Here is a 16,670-nt window from a genome sequence, read left to right as displayed (position 1 = left end):
GAGGAACAGGGATGTTAGGGGGGCAAATTGGGAAAAGTTTCCTACCTAAGAGATACTGCAAAATCCTGCAACAATGCCTCCAGCCATGACAGCAGCCTTACTGCACACTGTAGGAGATGGGAATGAGCAGGGTTCAGCCCTGGGGCTGAGCAGGGTCTGGGGTAGTTCCATTCCACATTTGCTCTGTGCACAGCAGCATTTTTCTGTGTTTTTGCAGAGATCCAGAAGAGAAAAACTCTTTCTCTCTCCATACAGCATCCAGCACTACGGCAGGTGAGCATCTCGGGGGCTGTGGTGGCACTCAGGAGGTGACATTCCCAGCTCAGATGAGGTGGGAACAGAGGGTCAAAGCACAGACAGAGCCTGCCACAGTCTGTGGTGTGATACCCAGTGGCTCTCAGCCGCCTGTGAAGGTGTCTCAAGGGCAGACTCAAAGATTATCCAGGGTAAAATGAGCCCAGTTTTGGTCTTGTGCTGTTATCATCAGAGTAGACTCTGAAAGAACCCCACATTTTACAACACTTGGCCCATCAGCTGCTTTACCTCCACCAGTGGACACCCGAGCCCCTTCAGGGACATCAGCCAACACTACCACGAGCTGCCCTGTCCTCCCGTGATGCTTTTCACCTTGAGATACCACAAAAATGAGGCAGTTTCTGCTTTTGCTACAACCAAAATCACATTTGGCCCTGGCAGCCAAATCCCAGCTGTGCCATCTCCCAGCCTGAAGCATCCTGTCAGAGCATCTCTCAGGCTGAGCTACGCAGCTTGACACAGGCAGGGCAATGCTGGTTTCTCCATTTTACACCAGGGAAACTGAGGCAAAGAGATGCCAAAGAACTTGTGAGCAGAAAGCCCGTGCTGTGGCCGTGAGCTGAATGTACTGCTTGGTCTTTCAGAGCACCATGCTGGTTCTCTGAAACCTTAGGAGCATCCTGCATCTTGCCCTGTACTGTCCAGGAGGGGCAGATCCACCACTGAGCAGATCCAAGCAAGGTGTGAACCAGAACTAAGACAGCTCAGGGCAGAGGGGCTGTAGGTCCAGAGCTGCCTCCCCTCCCTCTCACCATCTCTCCAGGGCAGGGACAAGATCATTTTCCTCCTAAAAATCCCCTGTTAGGAACAGGCTTCCTTCCCCCCGCATCGCCATCACAGCTGCAAATCTCTCTCTTCTCCTACCGTCTGCGCTATTTGGCCTGATGTATTAATGTTTTCTTTTATTCACCATGCATACTGCCTTTACAATACTGTTGTCTGTAATTCATACCATATACCATCTGCTGCCTTTTATTATTTAACTATGCAGAGTTCTTTGGATGCAGTCTGGAGGAACAACCACTGTGCCCAGAAGTGCTGCATGGCCCTGGCACAGACTCATGACTCTTCTGCATCACTGGTGGGGCTGGGGCTGGACCATGAGGCCCTGGTGCCCTGCTGACAGCCTGGGTCTGGTTGTCCCCAGGTGCTGGCATTGGCCAGGGTGTTCCTAGAGCTGAGGAAGGTAGCTCTGGTCATGCCTGGGGCTGTGCCTTGGGGTGACACTGGTGAGGATGTGTGGCACAGGCTGCAAGGGATGGTTGGGGTGTTGGCACCTCTTGCCAACCATATCAGCGGCCTCTCTGCGTGCAATGTAAAGACTGCATCCTGGCCAGTCCCATTAAAATTTTCAGGGTGTCAGACCCCAGCTAAAGATACCTGTGCTACCCTTCCTTCGGGACAACTGGGGCAGGGTACTACATCCATCTGGAGGCTAACAGCCCAAGCTCAACCCCAGAATATCTCTTGCAGACCTTGCTGCTTCAAACGGGTTCAGGGAACAAGGGCCAGGCAGGGCCAGAAGGTAGGAGCCTTAGAAAAGCCCCTTTTCCAACCTTACGTAGCAGGGAGGTAGGGGTGCAGTGATGGAGGGGGGGTGGCAGGGCTAGGGTGGCCGATGGACACGGGGAGCAAAGCCTGATCCTGTTTCATTGCACAGCCTGTGCCTGCCCTCTTGTGTCTCAAGCAAATCCTGCAGTGCTCAGCGAGAGGGCTGCCGGCGCTGAAACAGATGGGAAATGGGTTTATTGGGGAGGGAAAAGAGACCCCAGCCCCACCTGAGCCCTCCCAGAAGCATGTCCCAAGTGAATGGTTTACATTGGGAAAGCCAGGAGGGATCTTGCACACAGATCAATAGCTTGTTTTTAAAACAAAAAGCGATTCTTTGCTCCCCTGCATGGTTCAGCAGGCCCTGGGCAAGACCCCTCCTTTTAGCACCAGAGTTTGCTGTCAAATATTGGTTTTATGGTTCCCTCTGGACTCGATGGGTAAAATACAAAAGAAAGAAGGAAAAGCAAAGAGCACTGCAGTGCAGCAGAGCAGTTCACCTTCCCTGGCCCAGCTACAGATCCAGATATCCTGGTTGTACAGGAACAGTTGCATTGAGCAAGGGAAAAATGTCCCCATCAGTATTTCAGCATGGTTTCAGCCTCATGGGAAGCTGCTTTCACCACATCTTCATTGGCTCAAGATGACCGTGGTCCTGTAAGTCTCACTTCATTTCTCAGCCTTTACCCCAACCGTTTTGGAGCCTCTTGTCACCTAACTGCTTATTGCCAATAGCTTCAAGCTACTGGGGACCCATAGCTCCATTTAGCAGACAGTATTTGGCTACTTGAATGAGTCTTCCTTTCCAAATGGGAACATAATGTGGAATGTTGATATTTCCCCTGAAATTAAATCTGATCCCTTCCGAGGTAGCTTTGGCTCAGCTGAATAGCTTTTAATATGTATTAAAAAATCAAAAAATTGTTTGGGTTTCAATGTATTAAATATTATGCTTGGATTTACAATAGGGTATAAAATGAAAGCCATTAAAAAGAATATAAACTCTCCTTGAAAAAAAAACAAAAGCATTCAAATGGCTGCATATGTGAAACACCTTCTAAAGGAAGGGTTTTTTTACCCCTGCCCCAAAAAATGTGCCGATAAAAATATTATATTCACAGAGATACTGTTGAAGCAGCATTTGCCAGTTTCCTCTGAGGGAAGATTTCTCAACCAGACATGTCTGGCATCCCCCTGCAGATAGGACCTTCTGGGATGTCTTCCTCCTCCTCCTGCAGAAATGCTAAAGCACCTAACAGCTCATCACTATTAATGCTATCAGCCTCCATACCTCACTGGTGACAGGGGAAGAGGCTTCCCCTGCACACAGAGATCACTCCAAGCCCAAGCCAGCCCAGAGTTTGCAGACCAACTGAGTTACATCTGCAGATTTTATTACAGAGACAGAATATTGGATTTGCAGCAGTGTTTTTCAGCAGTCAGACCCTGTCCCACTTGCTCTGACATTCCCAGCATCTCTGCAATAACTTGGATTTATTAGCTCTCTCCAGGGCCGTATTTATCTACTGGGCCTCAGAGATGTTCCCATTAGTGGTGCTTTGTGCAGCACCTGCTTGGTGTGCAAAGCAAGCTGGTGGGATTGCAGGGGCCTCCAGCTCCATCCTCACATGCCATTGCCATGCTGAGTGATGCTGAGCAAGCTGAGATGTTTTTACATTATACGCAAAATGAAGGCAATGCTGCTTCTAGCCTGTCTAGTGCTTGGATATTTGGGAATGAAAAATGCAATGTACAAAAAATATTTTCCTCTGGCATCTCCCCTTTTAAATGGCCCCTGAAATCAAATACTTGTTCCCTGTTAAGCTTTACATGGTTTTATTTTGACTTGTAGGTGTTGGTTCTGCCTGTTCTTTGAAAAGCCTATGAAAGCACCTTGAACTACTCGTAAATAATTCAAGTTTAGGGGCCATTCCAGGCCCTTCTGTCTGGATAGCACCAGGCATTTACACTTCTTGGCACATGAAACAGGCAAGGAAAACTCACTGAAATATATAATATAATTATAATATAATTAAAATAAATATAAATCCAAAAATATCTTCATCACCTTTTTTCTATTTTTAAATTCTCCTTCAGTGCTGGCATGGCTCCCAACTCAAACTCTCCAAAGCAGGAAATTTTCACAGGACTACGATTCAGAATAATTAAGACAAAGAATCCCACAAATTAAGAACCCAGCCTTTTATTACTATGGCAACGTCATTTGTCTTTCCTCAAGTGGCTGAACTGAGAAAAAAAGAAAAACAATTTTAAAAGCAATTGTTTTTCCTATTGCCAAATGAGCAAAGCTGGGATGTGAGCTGGGGGTCCTAGCTCCCAGCAGACACCACAGAGGCCCTAGTAAGGATCTGCTTTAGGATGAGCTGATTTGTTCCTTGGGCTTCTCTGGTTGGGTCAAAAAAATCCCCAGGGTATTCAAAGGGACTGGAGAGAGCAATGCACAAGGAGACCCCCATGAGGGGTCCTGAAGGGGGATATTTCCCATCAGGATATCAGCACATCCCCCATGCTGATGTAGCATTTGCTTTGGGAAGTGCTTTGGATAGGAAACTCAAAACATCAGAGGAACTTACTCTGGCCACGTGTTCTGTCAGAGGAAAAGAGAAGCTGCTGTTGATACAAAAGCTTCAATCATTTGAGCAGAGAGAGGGAGGGACTTGGCTCTGCTTCTGGCACGTCACAATCATGAGCAGCTTTCAGATCCAGCTTCAAGCCCCTGCTGAGTGCCACAAGGACATGTCAGGATTTCCCAGCCCTAACTGACTTTGCTCAGCCAGCAGGCAGAAAAATTTTGCTTGTATCAACATCAAATCCCAGCTTGAACTAATTAGAGTGAATTAATAAGGCTGCCCAGGGCTGTTATCATGGAGGTGTGATTCTCACTGCTGCTCTCCCATCCACTTCCCCTCACTAGTGCTGGTGGCCCCAGGATGTGACACTGGCAATGCCAGCAGCATGGTGGTGCTCTGTCCCAACCAACACAGAGCCAGGAGCTGTGCCAAGATTATGGCATGAGTTGTGCTCAGCCTCTGCCTTTCCAGAGGCTTCTGGAGCTTGGGTTAGGTCTCTGGTGATGCACTGGAGGACAATATGGATGCAAGACAACATCAGTCTTGGAGTGTTTACTTTAAGCCTGTTTCAACTTCATTTGGCAAAAATTGTTCCATTTCCATAAGTCAGTGGTGGTCCTCATTATGGGGTTCTGGGGGGTGGCTTGACTTAAAAAAAGACTCCCCAAACCTCTGTATATTGTGGGGACCAATTTACGTGCCCAGCTGAGTCTGTGACATCATTAAACATCTTGTTATGGAATGAGAGATGGATAAGGAAGGGAAGAAGTCTGCTCACAGTGGCTGCTTTCCAGTTCTTATGCTGCTGCCTGCACATATATCAATTTGTTTCTGCTTCCTGGTGTGCTGAAGGGGCCTAATCCCTTCCCTTCCTTGGGGGTGTTGGATGAGTTAGTTGATGTTTATTCAATGGTCTGAGAAGCAGCTGGGGACAGGGACTGTACCAGATTATAGTATTTATTCTTCAGCAAGATTATTTCCACGCCAGAGAGGAGCTGTTCCTGAACTGAAAATACAAGTGTCATCCTAAATCTTTGCCATTTCTGAAAGGGAAGAATAGATTAAATTTCTGTATTCCTTTTGGATATAATTTAAGTCAGTGTAAAGTGACACAGCAATAACTGCATAGAGCAGTTTTCCCTTTGCAGAATTGAGCCATACAGGCTTTACTGCTCAGTGGAGCTGCCCAGACTCCCTTCATGTTGCCCAGTATGTGACAGGAGAGGGCCTTACCATATGCCATTTGCTCTTGTGGAGAGATATCACCCCAGGCAACCCTCCAGTGTACTCATTTCTGTACAGTCCTTGCAAAAATCCTTGCACCTGTGATACTTCTGGGGTCACACCCACAAGTCCCAATACCTGGTTCTACCAAACCACAAGGCAAGCTGATCTTAGTGTAGAGTACTTTAAATTAGCTTGAGCTTTCATAAAATGGGGCTGTGATCCAGCTCACCGAGAGAGGCATGTTGGCTCAGTAATTATCATAGGTATTCATCCAAGGTTGGTATAGAGATACATGTAGATTGCATGAGGTTTTGTGTGTGTTGGGGAGGACATGGGAAAAGCCCATGGTTATTAAATACACAGAAACCATCCCAGGAAGCTTCTAAGTGGAAATGTTGTGGGTGTCTGGGGAGTAGTGAAAAATCATATACACTTGCCCTGTTCATCACCTGTAAGCATCATCATACGGCAGTGCTGGAGAGGGCTGGACCCTTGATGAGCACATTGTGACCATTCATGTGCTGGGCTCCAGGAGCTGAGTGAGGAGGTGCTCAAGCACTTGCTGTGCTTGTCTTTCTCCATCAGTGGGAGAAGCAGGAAGACGGGGAGTTTCACTGAGGTCCTATGTAACCTTGAGAGAGAAGAAAGGCTCAGAAAAACTGAAGCAGAGAGTTGCCTGTTTTCATTGGGGAAAAATGCAGACTGGGCTCAATAGATTTTTTCCAAGATCTTCATGTCAAATACTGTGTCCAAATTTACAACACCAAAAGAAAACATCACAAATTAAAACCAAAAGAAGAAGGACCTAAGACCTAAATTGAAATGATCAGTTCCATCTGCAGTTGACTTTTCCTGCTTGATATTTCAGACATCCCAAAGAAGTGAAAAACAACTCCCTCTGGCGTCAATTATTAATAACTCTGCTTGTGCAATCTGGGCTTCCTGACCCAGCAGCAAAAGGTTTTGCAAGTTTACATTGACCTGACCAGACAGCATCACTCACTTTCTCCTTGATGAGCCCATTGCTGGCATTCCACTCTGACTCCATGCCATGGTGATTGTTCCCCTCTGTCTACCCTCTGACTCCAGCCCTGCTGTCTTTGCTGGTCTCCTCTCTATAGGAAGAACAGAAAGCTCACTCCAGAAGATGGAGGAGTAGTTGCTTTTCCCTGGTTAATGGCATCAGGAAAAAAAAAATGCTGCTGAACACTCTCTGCCTGTGGGTGTGAGCTGTGGTGGCTTGCTCGTGAAGCAGGCTGGTCCTGGGTTTGCAGACACAAGAGTGGCTCATTTGGAAGAGCATTTAAAATGAATTATCCAATCAGTGGAAATGTATTTTCAGGTCAGCCAGAGCTATTTGAGTGATACATAGGTGTTGTGGTTTAACCCGGCCGGCAGCTAAACACCACACAGCCGTTCGCTCACCCTCCCCCCTCCCTCTCTGGGATGGGGGAGAGAAACGGGAAAGTGAAGCCTGTGAGTTGAGATAAAGACAGTTTATTAAGACAGAGAAATAATAATAATAATAATAATAATAATAATAATAATAATAATAATAATAATAATAATAATGTGTACGAAACAAGTGATGCACAATGCAATTGCTCATCACCCGCTGACCGATGCCCAGCCTATCCCCGAGCAGCCGGCCCCCCCACCCCGGCTAGCCACCCCTATATATTGTTTAGCATGACGTCAGATGGTATGGAATACCCCTTTGGCCAGTTTGGGTCAGCTGTCCTGGGTCTGTCCCCTCCCAGCTCCTGCTGCACCCCTAGCCTGCTCGCTGGCAGGACAGAGCGAGAAGCTGAAAAGTCCTTGGCTTGGTGTAAGCACTGCTCTGCAACAATTAAAAAATCAGCATGTTATCAGCGCTCTTCTCATCCTAATCCAAAACATAGCACCCTACCAGCTACTAGGAGGAAAATTAACTCTGTCCTAACTGGAACCAGGACAATGGGCAAAGAAGTCTGCCAGAAGAATCAAATGAAAACAAAACAAAATAAAACATTACCATAAACATGGTGTAACAACAACAAGAAGTACAACCAAAAATAAAACATTGGGATTTCTTTTTTATTTGGAAACAAAGAATTAAAATTAGATCAGCCTAAATGTAATAGAAGATTATGATCCCCTTTTCCCCATGACCTTCCCTGCACTCCTTCCTGTCATGTCTCAGCAAGAGCAACATTTCTGGGTTAGGGTTTTATGGACAGAGAAAATCCACCCAAATGCAAATTTCTGTAATACAAATACCCACACCTGAGAAGTCTGTCACTTGATTTACAGTTAGAAGAGATCCGGGCAGCACAGCAAGGTGATGGCACAGCCCAATTACGTGTCCACTCTGCCTTCTCTGCAGGTTTGAATTACATCAGAGGTCCCTGCTGGGAGAAGAGTCTCCAAGTCCTTTTCCTGAAAGATCCTGTTTGAGTCTAATATTGCAAACAGCAGGCTCAGAAAAATGCAGGTGCTTTAGTAGCATTGCTTGCATCTGTGGTCAGAGGCGAAAGAAGACAATTCCCTGCTGTCATTTGCAAAGGTAAGAGAGATGGCTGTAGGCAACCTGATTTAGAGTTTTAATATCAGTCAGTGAGGAACAAAGTCCCATTCTTGTTTCCTCAGTTATTCATGTTTTAGTATAGCAACAAACCAACTTTTAATGGAACAGCAAAGCAACCACAACTAATGTCAGTGCCATGGCTCAGAGTCTGCCTGAGATCTTGGCCAAGTGAGAGGTTACTGGAAGTTTGCTAGTGGCCAAAAATGAGCTGGGACTCAGATCCCATAGTAAATCTTCCTGCTTGTCTTAATAAGAAGGAAATTCAGTTTGTGTACTACAAGACTGCACCATGATGTGAACCAGTGCCTGGCAGTCTGGGGAATCACTTCCAAAGCAGTCCCAGTTCTGACTGAACTCTACAGTAGCTGCACCTGGATTCAATCAACAGCTCTTCTGACTCTTTCCAAGAGGTCTCCAAAATGCCTACCAAGGTGCTGGTCTCCTACATGGGCCTGGGAGCTCCAACAACAAAGTCCATTTTGGTGGTTATTACAAACCACCTTTCAGCAAACAAGGCTTTAGTCCTCTCCTGAAAAGGAAGTAAATTACTTTCAAAGATCCCCATAGTTCGTATTTGCTTGTTTATTTATTTGTTTATTTTCAGATTTTCCCAAACTGATTTGCTGAGTTCAGCTCAAAAAGAATGGGTAGAAAGATTTCAGAAAAGTTGAAACTGTTCATCTTCATACTTATAAAATGAAATGTTTTGCTTTCTCATTGCAATGCTTTTTGCTTTCATCTCAAAGTCTGCCAGAATGCAATACTGGAAAAAAATAATAAAAACAAACAAACAAACAAGATTTAAAGTATCTTTAAATTAAACAGAAACATTTCATTTTTGTTGAATGTAACTTTCTGTTAAACTCAATATTACCCCTATTTTTTAGGGTAGGTTAATAGTTTTAATCATAAATTCTAATAAAATAATAGCTTTGCCTCATGTTTGGGGACAAAAATTATACATTCAAAACAAAAGCACAGCAAAGCAATGATCCCTAACCCAGATCAGAAAGAGATAAACATTTTAGTATTTCCATTTAATCTTTCCAGTGCACATTCAGGAGGAGGAGACATGACTATTTTCATTTACAGGCAAATGGTTAAAGTCAGTTAATTCAGTCACTGCCATAGACCTGATACATCTCAAACCTTTTGTGTTCACTCTCCTCTTGTGCCTGTTCTTCCCAAGTTTTGACAATAGATGGCTTCTAATTAAGTCTGGCAGCAGCTAATATATTTTTGTTGAAGCTGTGGAAAGACAATGCATTTTTCATGAAATCAGCTCTGCTTGGAATAATGTCATTTTATTTCCACTGCTTGAAACTTCTGCTCAACCGTGAGCAGCCATCAGGGTTGGAGGGCTGCCCCAGAGAATGACACTGCAAACAGGTAGCAGTCTGGCAGTGCCCTGCTCCACAGTTTGGTCCCCAAAAGAAAGGCAAGTTCTCCAGCTTAGCCTGTAACCCCTGCGGATATTATAGAATCATAGAATCATAGAATATCCCGAATTGGAAAGGACCCATAAGGATCATCAAGTCCAAGTCCTGGCACCGCACAGGTCTGCCCAAAAGTTTAGACCATGTGACTAAGTGCACAGTGCAATCACTTCTTAAATTCAGACAGGCTTGGTGCAGTGACTACTTCACCGGGGAGCCTGTTCCAGTGTGCAACCACCCTTTCAGTGAAGAGCCTCTTCCTGATGTCTAGCCTAAACTTCCCCTGCCTCAGCTTAACACCGTTCCCACGGGTCCTATCACTGGTGATAACGGAGAATAGGTCACCTACCTCTCCACTCCCCCTCGCGAGGAAGTTGTAGACTGCGATGAGGTCCCCCCTCAGCCTCCTCTTCTCCAGGCTGAATAGGCCAAGTGGCCTCAGCCGCTCCTCATATGTCTTCCCCTTTAGGCCCTTCACCATCTTCGTCGCCCTCCTCTGGACACTCTCCAACAGTTTAATGTCCGTTTTGTACTGTGGTGCCCAGAACTGCACACAGTACTCGAGGTGAGGCCGCACCAGCACAGAGTAGAGCAGGACAATCACTTCCCTCGACCGACTAGCAATGCCGTGCTTGATGCATCCCAGGATACGGCTGGCAAAGCTCCAAAGCTCCAAAGGTCCTTAGTAAAAGTCATGGCATGGTCCACTCCAACACTGAGACCCTTGTCAGGAAATAAAATCTTATCTAGCTTTAAGGAACCACTCCATCTGCACCTTCCAGTATCCCTTCCTCCAGCTTATCCATAAATGAGCCTTGGGGAGCAGAGACCTTCTGCACCACCATGCCTGCACTGTTACCTGTTACATAGCAATTACTATGAAAAATGAACCAGATCATAAAAAAATCAAGAATATCTAAGATTAAATTGGTAGAGTACCTAGCACTGAAGAGGGGCCTGTCCTGGTGGAAGGGTTTGACTCAGCGTCTCTCTCATTTGGTGCTGTTGAGAAAGGTCCTTGAGAAATGTCCACACCCTTCACTTGCTTGGTTTGTGGTTCACCCACAAAACCTCTTGCAAGGGGATGATTTTCCCTTTTCCTCAGCCTTGCTCACTACTATCCTGCCTGCCTGTGTCATGCTCCAGAAGACAGAGAAATCACTTCCCTTTAGAGCAGCCAGGACCACTTTGCAAATTCCCTTTCAGAAAAAATGAATCCAGCAGCGAGGGTCCCATCACCATGACTATAGGAATCATGCCCATTTTGGGAGCTGTTGGCAATGGTTAAGAAGGATAAATAGTTTTGTGAAGTGGCAACTTTATTAAGCACCAAGTATTCCACCAGCTCCAGTGACTGAGTGCAATTGCAGAATGAAATTGTAGGAAAAAACATGAAGTTACAGTGCACTGCACTAGATAGTAGTGCCTGCAAAGAAAAAAATCTCAGAGGAGCTCTCTGGGATGCTTCAGCACTGGGCAGCACATCTATGCACTTCCAGGTCACTGCTCCAAATTTAGGGTGAGGTATGCAAGAGAGGTACAATCCCACAGTGGAAGGGGACAGGATTTGGTCTTTTCTGTTCCTGTACTGTTACAGACAAATTTGCCAACATTTAGAAAGCAAGTAGCACTGTGCATCTAGGGAGAAGGCAAAAGAAACTTTCTAACAAAACATCTTCTAACCTTCTAACAAAACATCTTCCCCCCTGCAAAGCAAAGAAAAACCAAGAAATGTCTGTTCCTAGCTGAAAACATGTACTTTTCAGCAGTACACTTCCATGTTCTTCATGCAGCATCACAGTAGCATTAGCTTTGCTGTGTGTATGGGGAAGGAGGGTGTGGCAGAGGTGGGCGGGCACCTTCCCCAAATCACCTCCATGACAATGACAGGATGATCTGCGTACCCCTATCCAGTGGCCACATCCACAGCCATGGCCTTCTGCACAGTGAGAGACCCTTGGGGAACGCCTGTAGCTTTTGGAGAAGTTTTCCATGTTGTGCAGTAACTCTAGAGAGCCCCCAGTCAGGAGGCAAGACCCCACTTTGTGCAGCTGAGCAGAGAACTGAAGCACTATCTCCATGTGTGAAGAGCACATTTCTCATTCATGATCTGGCCCTGCAGGACCCCAGTGGAGGCTGGATGAAACACCTGGCCATGGGTTGTGACTGTGTTGCTGCTGCCTGCAGCATGCTTTTCTCATTCCTGTAGGACAGCAAGATCAGGCCTTGATTTGAACAGCCTCTCCCAGCACTTTGCATTTTGCCAAGGTGCTTGATCCCAACAGACTTAGCAGCATGAAATGCAGAGCTTGGACAAAGCAGGAAGAGGGAGTGTTGCTCGGCTACACGCCTAGGTCTGCAGTGCCTCTGCTTTGGGTCCCCACGGCAGAAATTTGGGATTTTCCAGGTGGAGGAATGGGGGCATAAGCTCCATCTACTCAATACCACCAGTCCTGGGCAGCTCATGTCCCATCGCTGGGTCTGTCCTGAGCCAAAGGTGCTGGGAGAGGGCAAGGGGCCGTTGCCCAGGTCAAGGCTGTGCTGTTGAGGTCTGAAGTCCTTCACATGTGGGCAGTCCAGATGAGTTCCTTCTCCCAGCCTTGCTAGCTGTGTTGCTGGATCATAGAATCATAGAATATCCTGAGTTGGAAGGGACCCATGAGGATCATCAAGTCCAACTCCTGGCACCGCACAGGTCTACCCAAAAGTTTAGACCATGTGACTAAGTTCACAGTCCAATCACTTCTTGCAATTGGCAGTAGCTTGGTGTTTGTTTCTCTCCCTTGACTTTTTATGGCTGTAAAGAGCTATATTTTATAGACCTCAAGAAGTGGGTGTATGCCAAAACTCTTTCATTTTCTGACCTTATCTGTAGGTCCAATAAAAGATATCACCTCTCTCACTGTACTCCACCTTTGTCACAACATTTATGGTCCCACCATGAAAGACTTCTTACTCTACAGCATCAGGCACAAGCACTGCCCCAGTGACTGCTCCACAGAGATGCAATTCTCAGAGACACAAAGGCAATCTTACACAGTGCCTGTCTGGAAGCTAATATAAATTTGCACCCTCTTCAGTGCTCCCTAGCCTGACATGTAACATAAAGCTATCTTGTTGTCAACAGGAACCAGGGTTAGACATTAACTAAACCCCGATCATGAAATCATCTCTGGGACTAGGGATTTGTTGAACCACAGGAAATGAAACAGCTGCTTGTGAGCAGAGGGACTGGAAAACCAGGAGACATGCTGGGATGGCTTGAACTCTCATGGAGCTGCGGCTTTTTGCAGAATCAGATGTTCTGCTCATTTTCTTCTATGCAACATTAATTTCATTCATTTACAAAGGACTATAGTGACTTTTCTCTCTCTCTTTTTTTCTTTTTTATTTCTTTCCTGCTTCAGTTGTAGGCAAACTTTAACATTCTTTGCAAATAAAGAACCTGCGTAAATTTGCACAAATTTAAGGGCTACCAAACAATATATTCTCTCATCATTATTTTTTAATACTTTAAAGTTTCATTTTATGTAAATTCCTGGATTGAAAGTAATTTTGATCCAAAATGGAAATTTTTATTTCAAAAATATCAGCGCAAAAAGTAGTTTCAAACCTCTTTTCCCCAGATTTTTTTTATAAATAGGTAATTCAAAACTGACCTTTTCCCACAAGTAGCTTTAAATCCACAGAGCTGGCATGTGGGGAAAAGACTTTCATCAAAATTCCCAGCCAGCTATTACTCCAGAGCTGGAAGAAGCATTACATCCTTTCTCCAGCTGTTCACTCAGCCCTGCTATAAGAAACTGCACAGCACTGCGTGCCTCATTTCTTACATTAATCCAACAGCATTTCCAATGTGTTGTGGTCCAACATGAGGTCCCACGGCATTACACTAAACATCAGGTGAGTGAACTAGGGCTGAGACCTTGATAAGCAAAAGTATAGGACAAGCCAAGATATGAATCCCGTATTTCATTTCTGCACATGTCAATCTCTGATTTTTTTTTCTCCTTTTTTAGTAGCAAGGCTGCAATTTCAACAGCATCAGGCGCAGGGATTTATTACCAGAAGAACAAAAACTGAGTAGCAAAGAGAATATTAACAGCTGCCTGCTTACAGAGTCCTATCTATCAGAGACCCTAAATTCACAGGTTTCTTCCAAATATATGCCTTTACTTGGATATATATAGAGTCATAAATAGGGTTAGGGTTAGGGTTGTTGTTAGTTTCGGGAGAATTTGGTGACATAGGTGTTGGGTTAGAGTCATAATTAGGCTTAGGGTTAGGGTTATTAGGATTTGGAGAGAAAGACAGTGCAGAGTCCTGTTGTGTGTGTGGGGGTTGTGTAAAGACTGCCCAAGGAAGTTCAGGTCTACCAAAAGTCTTTTGTTGTGAGCACTTTTTGATGGGACAATTTGGTGACGTAGGTTTTGGGTTAGGGTCATAATTAGGGGGTCTGCAGTTGTAAGTATAACAATCTTAGGCCATCACTGTGAGGATGAAGATCTCAGTGCAGCTATAGAAATGTACCCTGAACATCTGTGCTATACAATCCACAAATGGGCTGTTTTTTATTTTCAATGAGGAAGTCAGCAGTCATTTTGGGAGCTGTGACAGAAGTGTAACAAATATCTACAAAGTACAGGTAGGAAAGGAAGAAATACATGTGCAGTTTCAGATGTTGACTGCTCACTAAACCGACAAAAATGAGCAGATTTCCTGGCATGATAATCATAGAGAAGAAAAAAAAAAACATAACAAAACATATTTTCTGAATTACTTTATTTTCTGAGAATCTGAGAAGAATGAATTCCTTCATGCTGCTTGCATTCCCAATGTTAATCAGCTGGTTGGCAATGTACAATATACAGCCTATATACCTAGAATGACAAGGACATCTTCACTTTTTTTTTTTTTATTTTTTTTTATTCTTAATTATGAATTCTGTATCAGAAGTATATACAGATTAAGAAATATATAGGATTAATATTAAGCTTATGAAGTGATTAATTTCCGTATTACCTTAGTAGATATTTAATTCTACATGCATAAGAATTCAGACATATCTGTGACTTCAAGATTTTGAAGAACTGGCTCTATGGCTGGTGAAAGGGAAGTTCAGATTCTTACTGTTATAGAGTTGGTTTTGTGTGTGAATGGATCCTTCCTATTCATGGGAGTGCTTTGATGACTAAACCCAACACATCATAAAACTATTCTGCTCTGATACAAGGATCTTGGTGGAGGAATATACATTTTTATTTAAATCATAATAATGGCATAATATATATATATTTTTCTTTTCAAAATTATATTGGAATATTGGCTATTACTAAAAAAGAGTTGTCCAAACCTTTACAGGACTAGTTATTCATAACTGACTGAAGTTGTATGTGAAAGAACTGTAATTTCCAACAATCGTGCAGTACAAAGAATATTTCAGTCTTGCTGTAACAATAAAATGTCTGTTACACCTACATTGACACAATCTTATGTTTTTCATATCACAGGGTTGGAGATAAATGCCAAGAGATCTATTCAGCTCATTTGGACCAGAACCAGAGTAAGATCTGATATCCAGTAAATACTGTAAAATTATATGGAAGGAGAAAACATCTGTTCCTTTAAGAGTATGTGGTCAAGGGCCTTTTCAATGAAAACAAAATGAATGATGAGAAAAGGAGGAAGCCATAAACACAACTATAGAGAGACACATACCTGGTTAATAAATGACAAGGGCAGGTGCAATACCACTTTCCTGGAGCCTATTTTCTTATCTCTGGTAAGCATCTGAGACACCTTGGCACCAGTGTTTATGTAGCTGCGGGAGAAAAGGCATCAGCAACCACCACACCAACAACCTTTCAAGAAGGTCTTGGGACACAGTCTTGGAATAATTAGTATACAAAGCAAGAGCTGGAGGTGGGGATTAACTCATAAATAGCACAAATCAGAGGTGCACAAATCATGTGCACCCACCACCATCACAGACACAACAACAACTGGAGCAGAGATATCACTGGAACCCAGGGTGGTTATCTGGACCTTTCCTCTACTTCTACCTTTCTAACTCTTTATAACTCTCTCTCTCTCTCTCTCCCCAACAATGTATGTTATGGGCAGTTCAGCCTTTTTAAAAATAACAAGGTTTAAATAGCTCCAGTTAAAAACAAGGTTTAATCAGTTTCTGCCAGAATAGTTTCTGTCATCAATAAAAAATTTTGATAGATCATTTGGTGTTATGTCACCTTAATTTAGCCCAAGGATACTTTGAACATCAGCTACTTCTGAGTGGGTCATCCAGGACTGTCCTCCCTGGGCCCCCACAGCAGTAATGAGAAATAAACCTGGTCAGACACCCTAATTGATATGTGTGCATGGAATGTGGGAATGTTTATTTCAGTAAGATTATCCTCACCAACCACTGGGATGGGAATGGTGTGTGTCCCAAAAAATCAGATACTAGAGTGAGTGTTGGTGTGTGCATGTGAGATGGCTGCAATGTCTAGGGGCTAGTGATACTGAATCAGAAGGACATATAGTTCTCTCCATAATAGAATAATAGAGCCAAAACCAAAATGTTTTATGAAACAGATAGGCCAAACATTTACTATGTTTAGTTAGATAGAAGGAAGTTTAGAAACCTTGTATCTCTAGTGTTACCTTACTCACTAATTAGTCATCTTTACCTGTAAGACCACACAGAATTGTATCCCAGGGCAGGAGGCAACAAAACCTAGGCCTGGAGGATAAGTATGAAAAAGAATAGGTTAGGAACTCATTTTATGCCCATGTCCTTAGATGTGTAAATGACTTAGCTTAGTATTTATGCCTAAGTTGAAACAACAAGATAAGAAAGAACATGGTGGTCTGAGCATACGCAAGAAGTGGATTCAAGCAGTGAACATAGTGAGGAAGACTATCAACAACAACCATAGACATCTGGAAGACCACCATTAGAAACAATTGCACATGCATCAGGGACAT

At 44.1% G+C, this 16,670-nt stretch overlaps 1 long non-coding RNA gene across 3 annotated transcripts in view; it reads right to left on the bottom strand.

Annotated features, from left to right (window-relative positions):
- Nucleotides 1–7,206: 7,206 nt before the first annotated feature.
- The window catches only part of LOC136786749 (uncharacterized), a 43,093-nt gene continuing 33,629 nt past the window's right edge, over nt 7,207–16,670 (bottom strand). Inside the window, exons 2-3 of one of the 3 annotated variants that reach the window (XR_010826239.1) lie at nt 10,033–16,425; nt 7,207–9,495 (exon numbers count right to left, since the gene is read on the bottom strand). This is a non-coding gene — a long non-coding RNA (uncharacterized lncRNA). Of the gene's footprint in view, nt 16,426–16,670 lie in introns of all 3 variants that reach the window. The other 2 variants (XR_010826240.1, XR_010826241.1) reach the window with 2 other exon arrangements.

Source organism: Anser cygnoides, chromosome 22 (assembly GCF_040182565.1).
Source record: "Anser cygnoides isolate HZ-2024a breed goose chromosome 22, Taihu_goose_T2T_genome, whole genome shotgun sequence".
In the NCBI taxonomy this organism is placed as follows: domain Eukaryota; kingdom Metazoa; phylum Chordata; class Aves; order Anseriformes; family Anatidae; genus Anser; species Anser cygnoides.
This window is presented reverse-complemented; position numbering and strand designations above follow the sequence as displayed.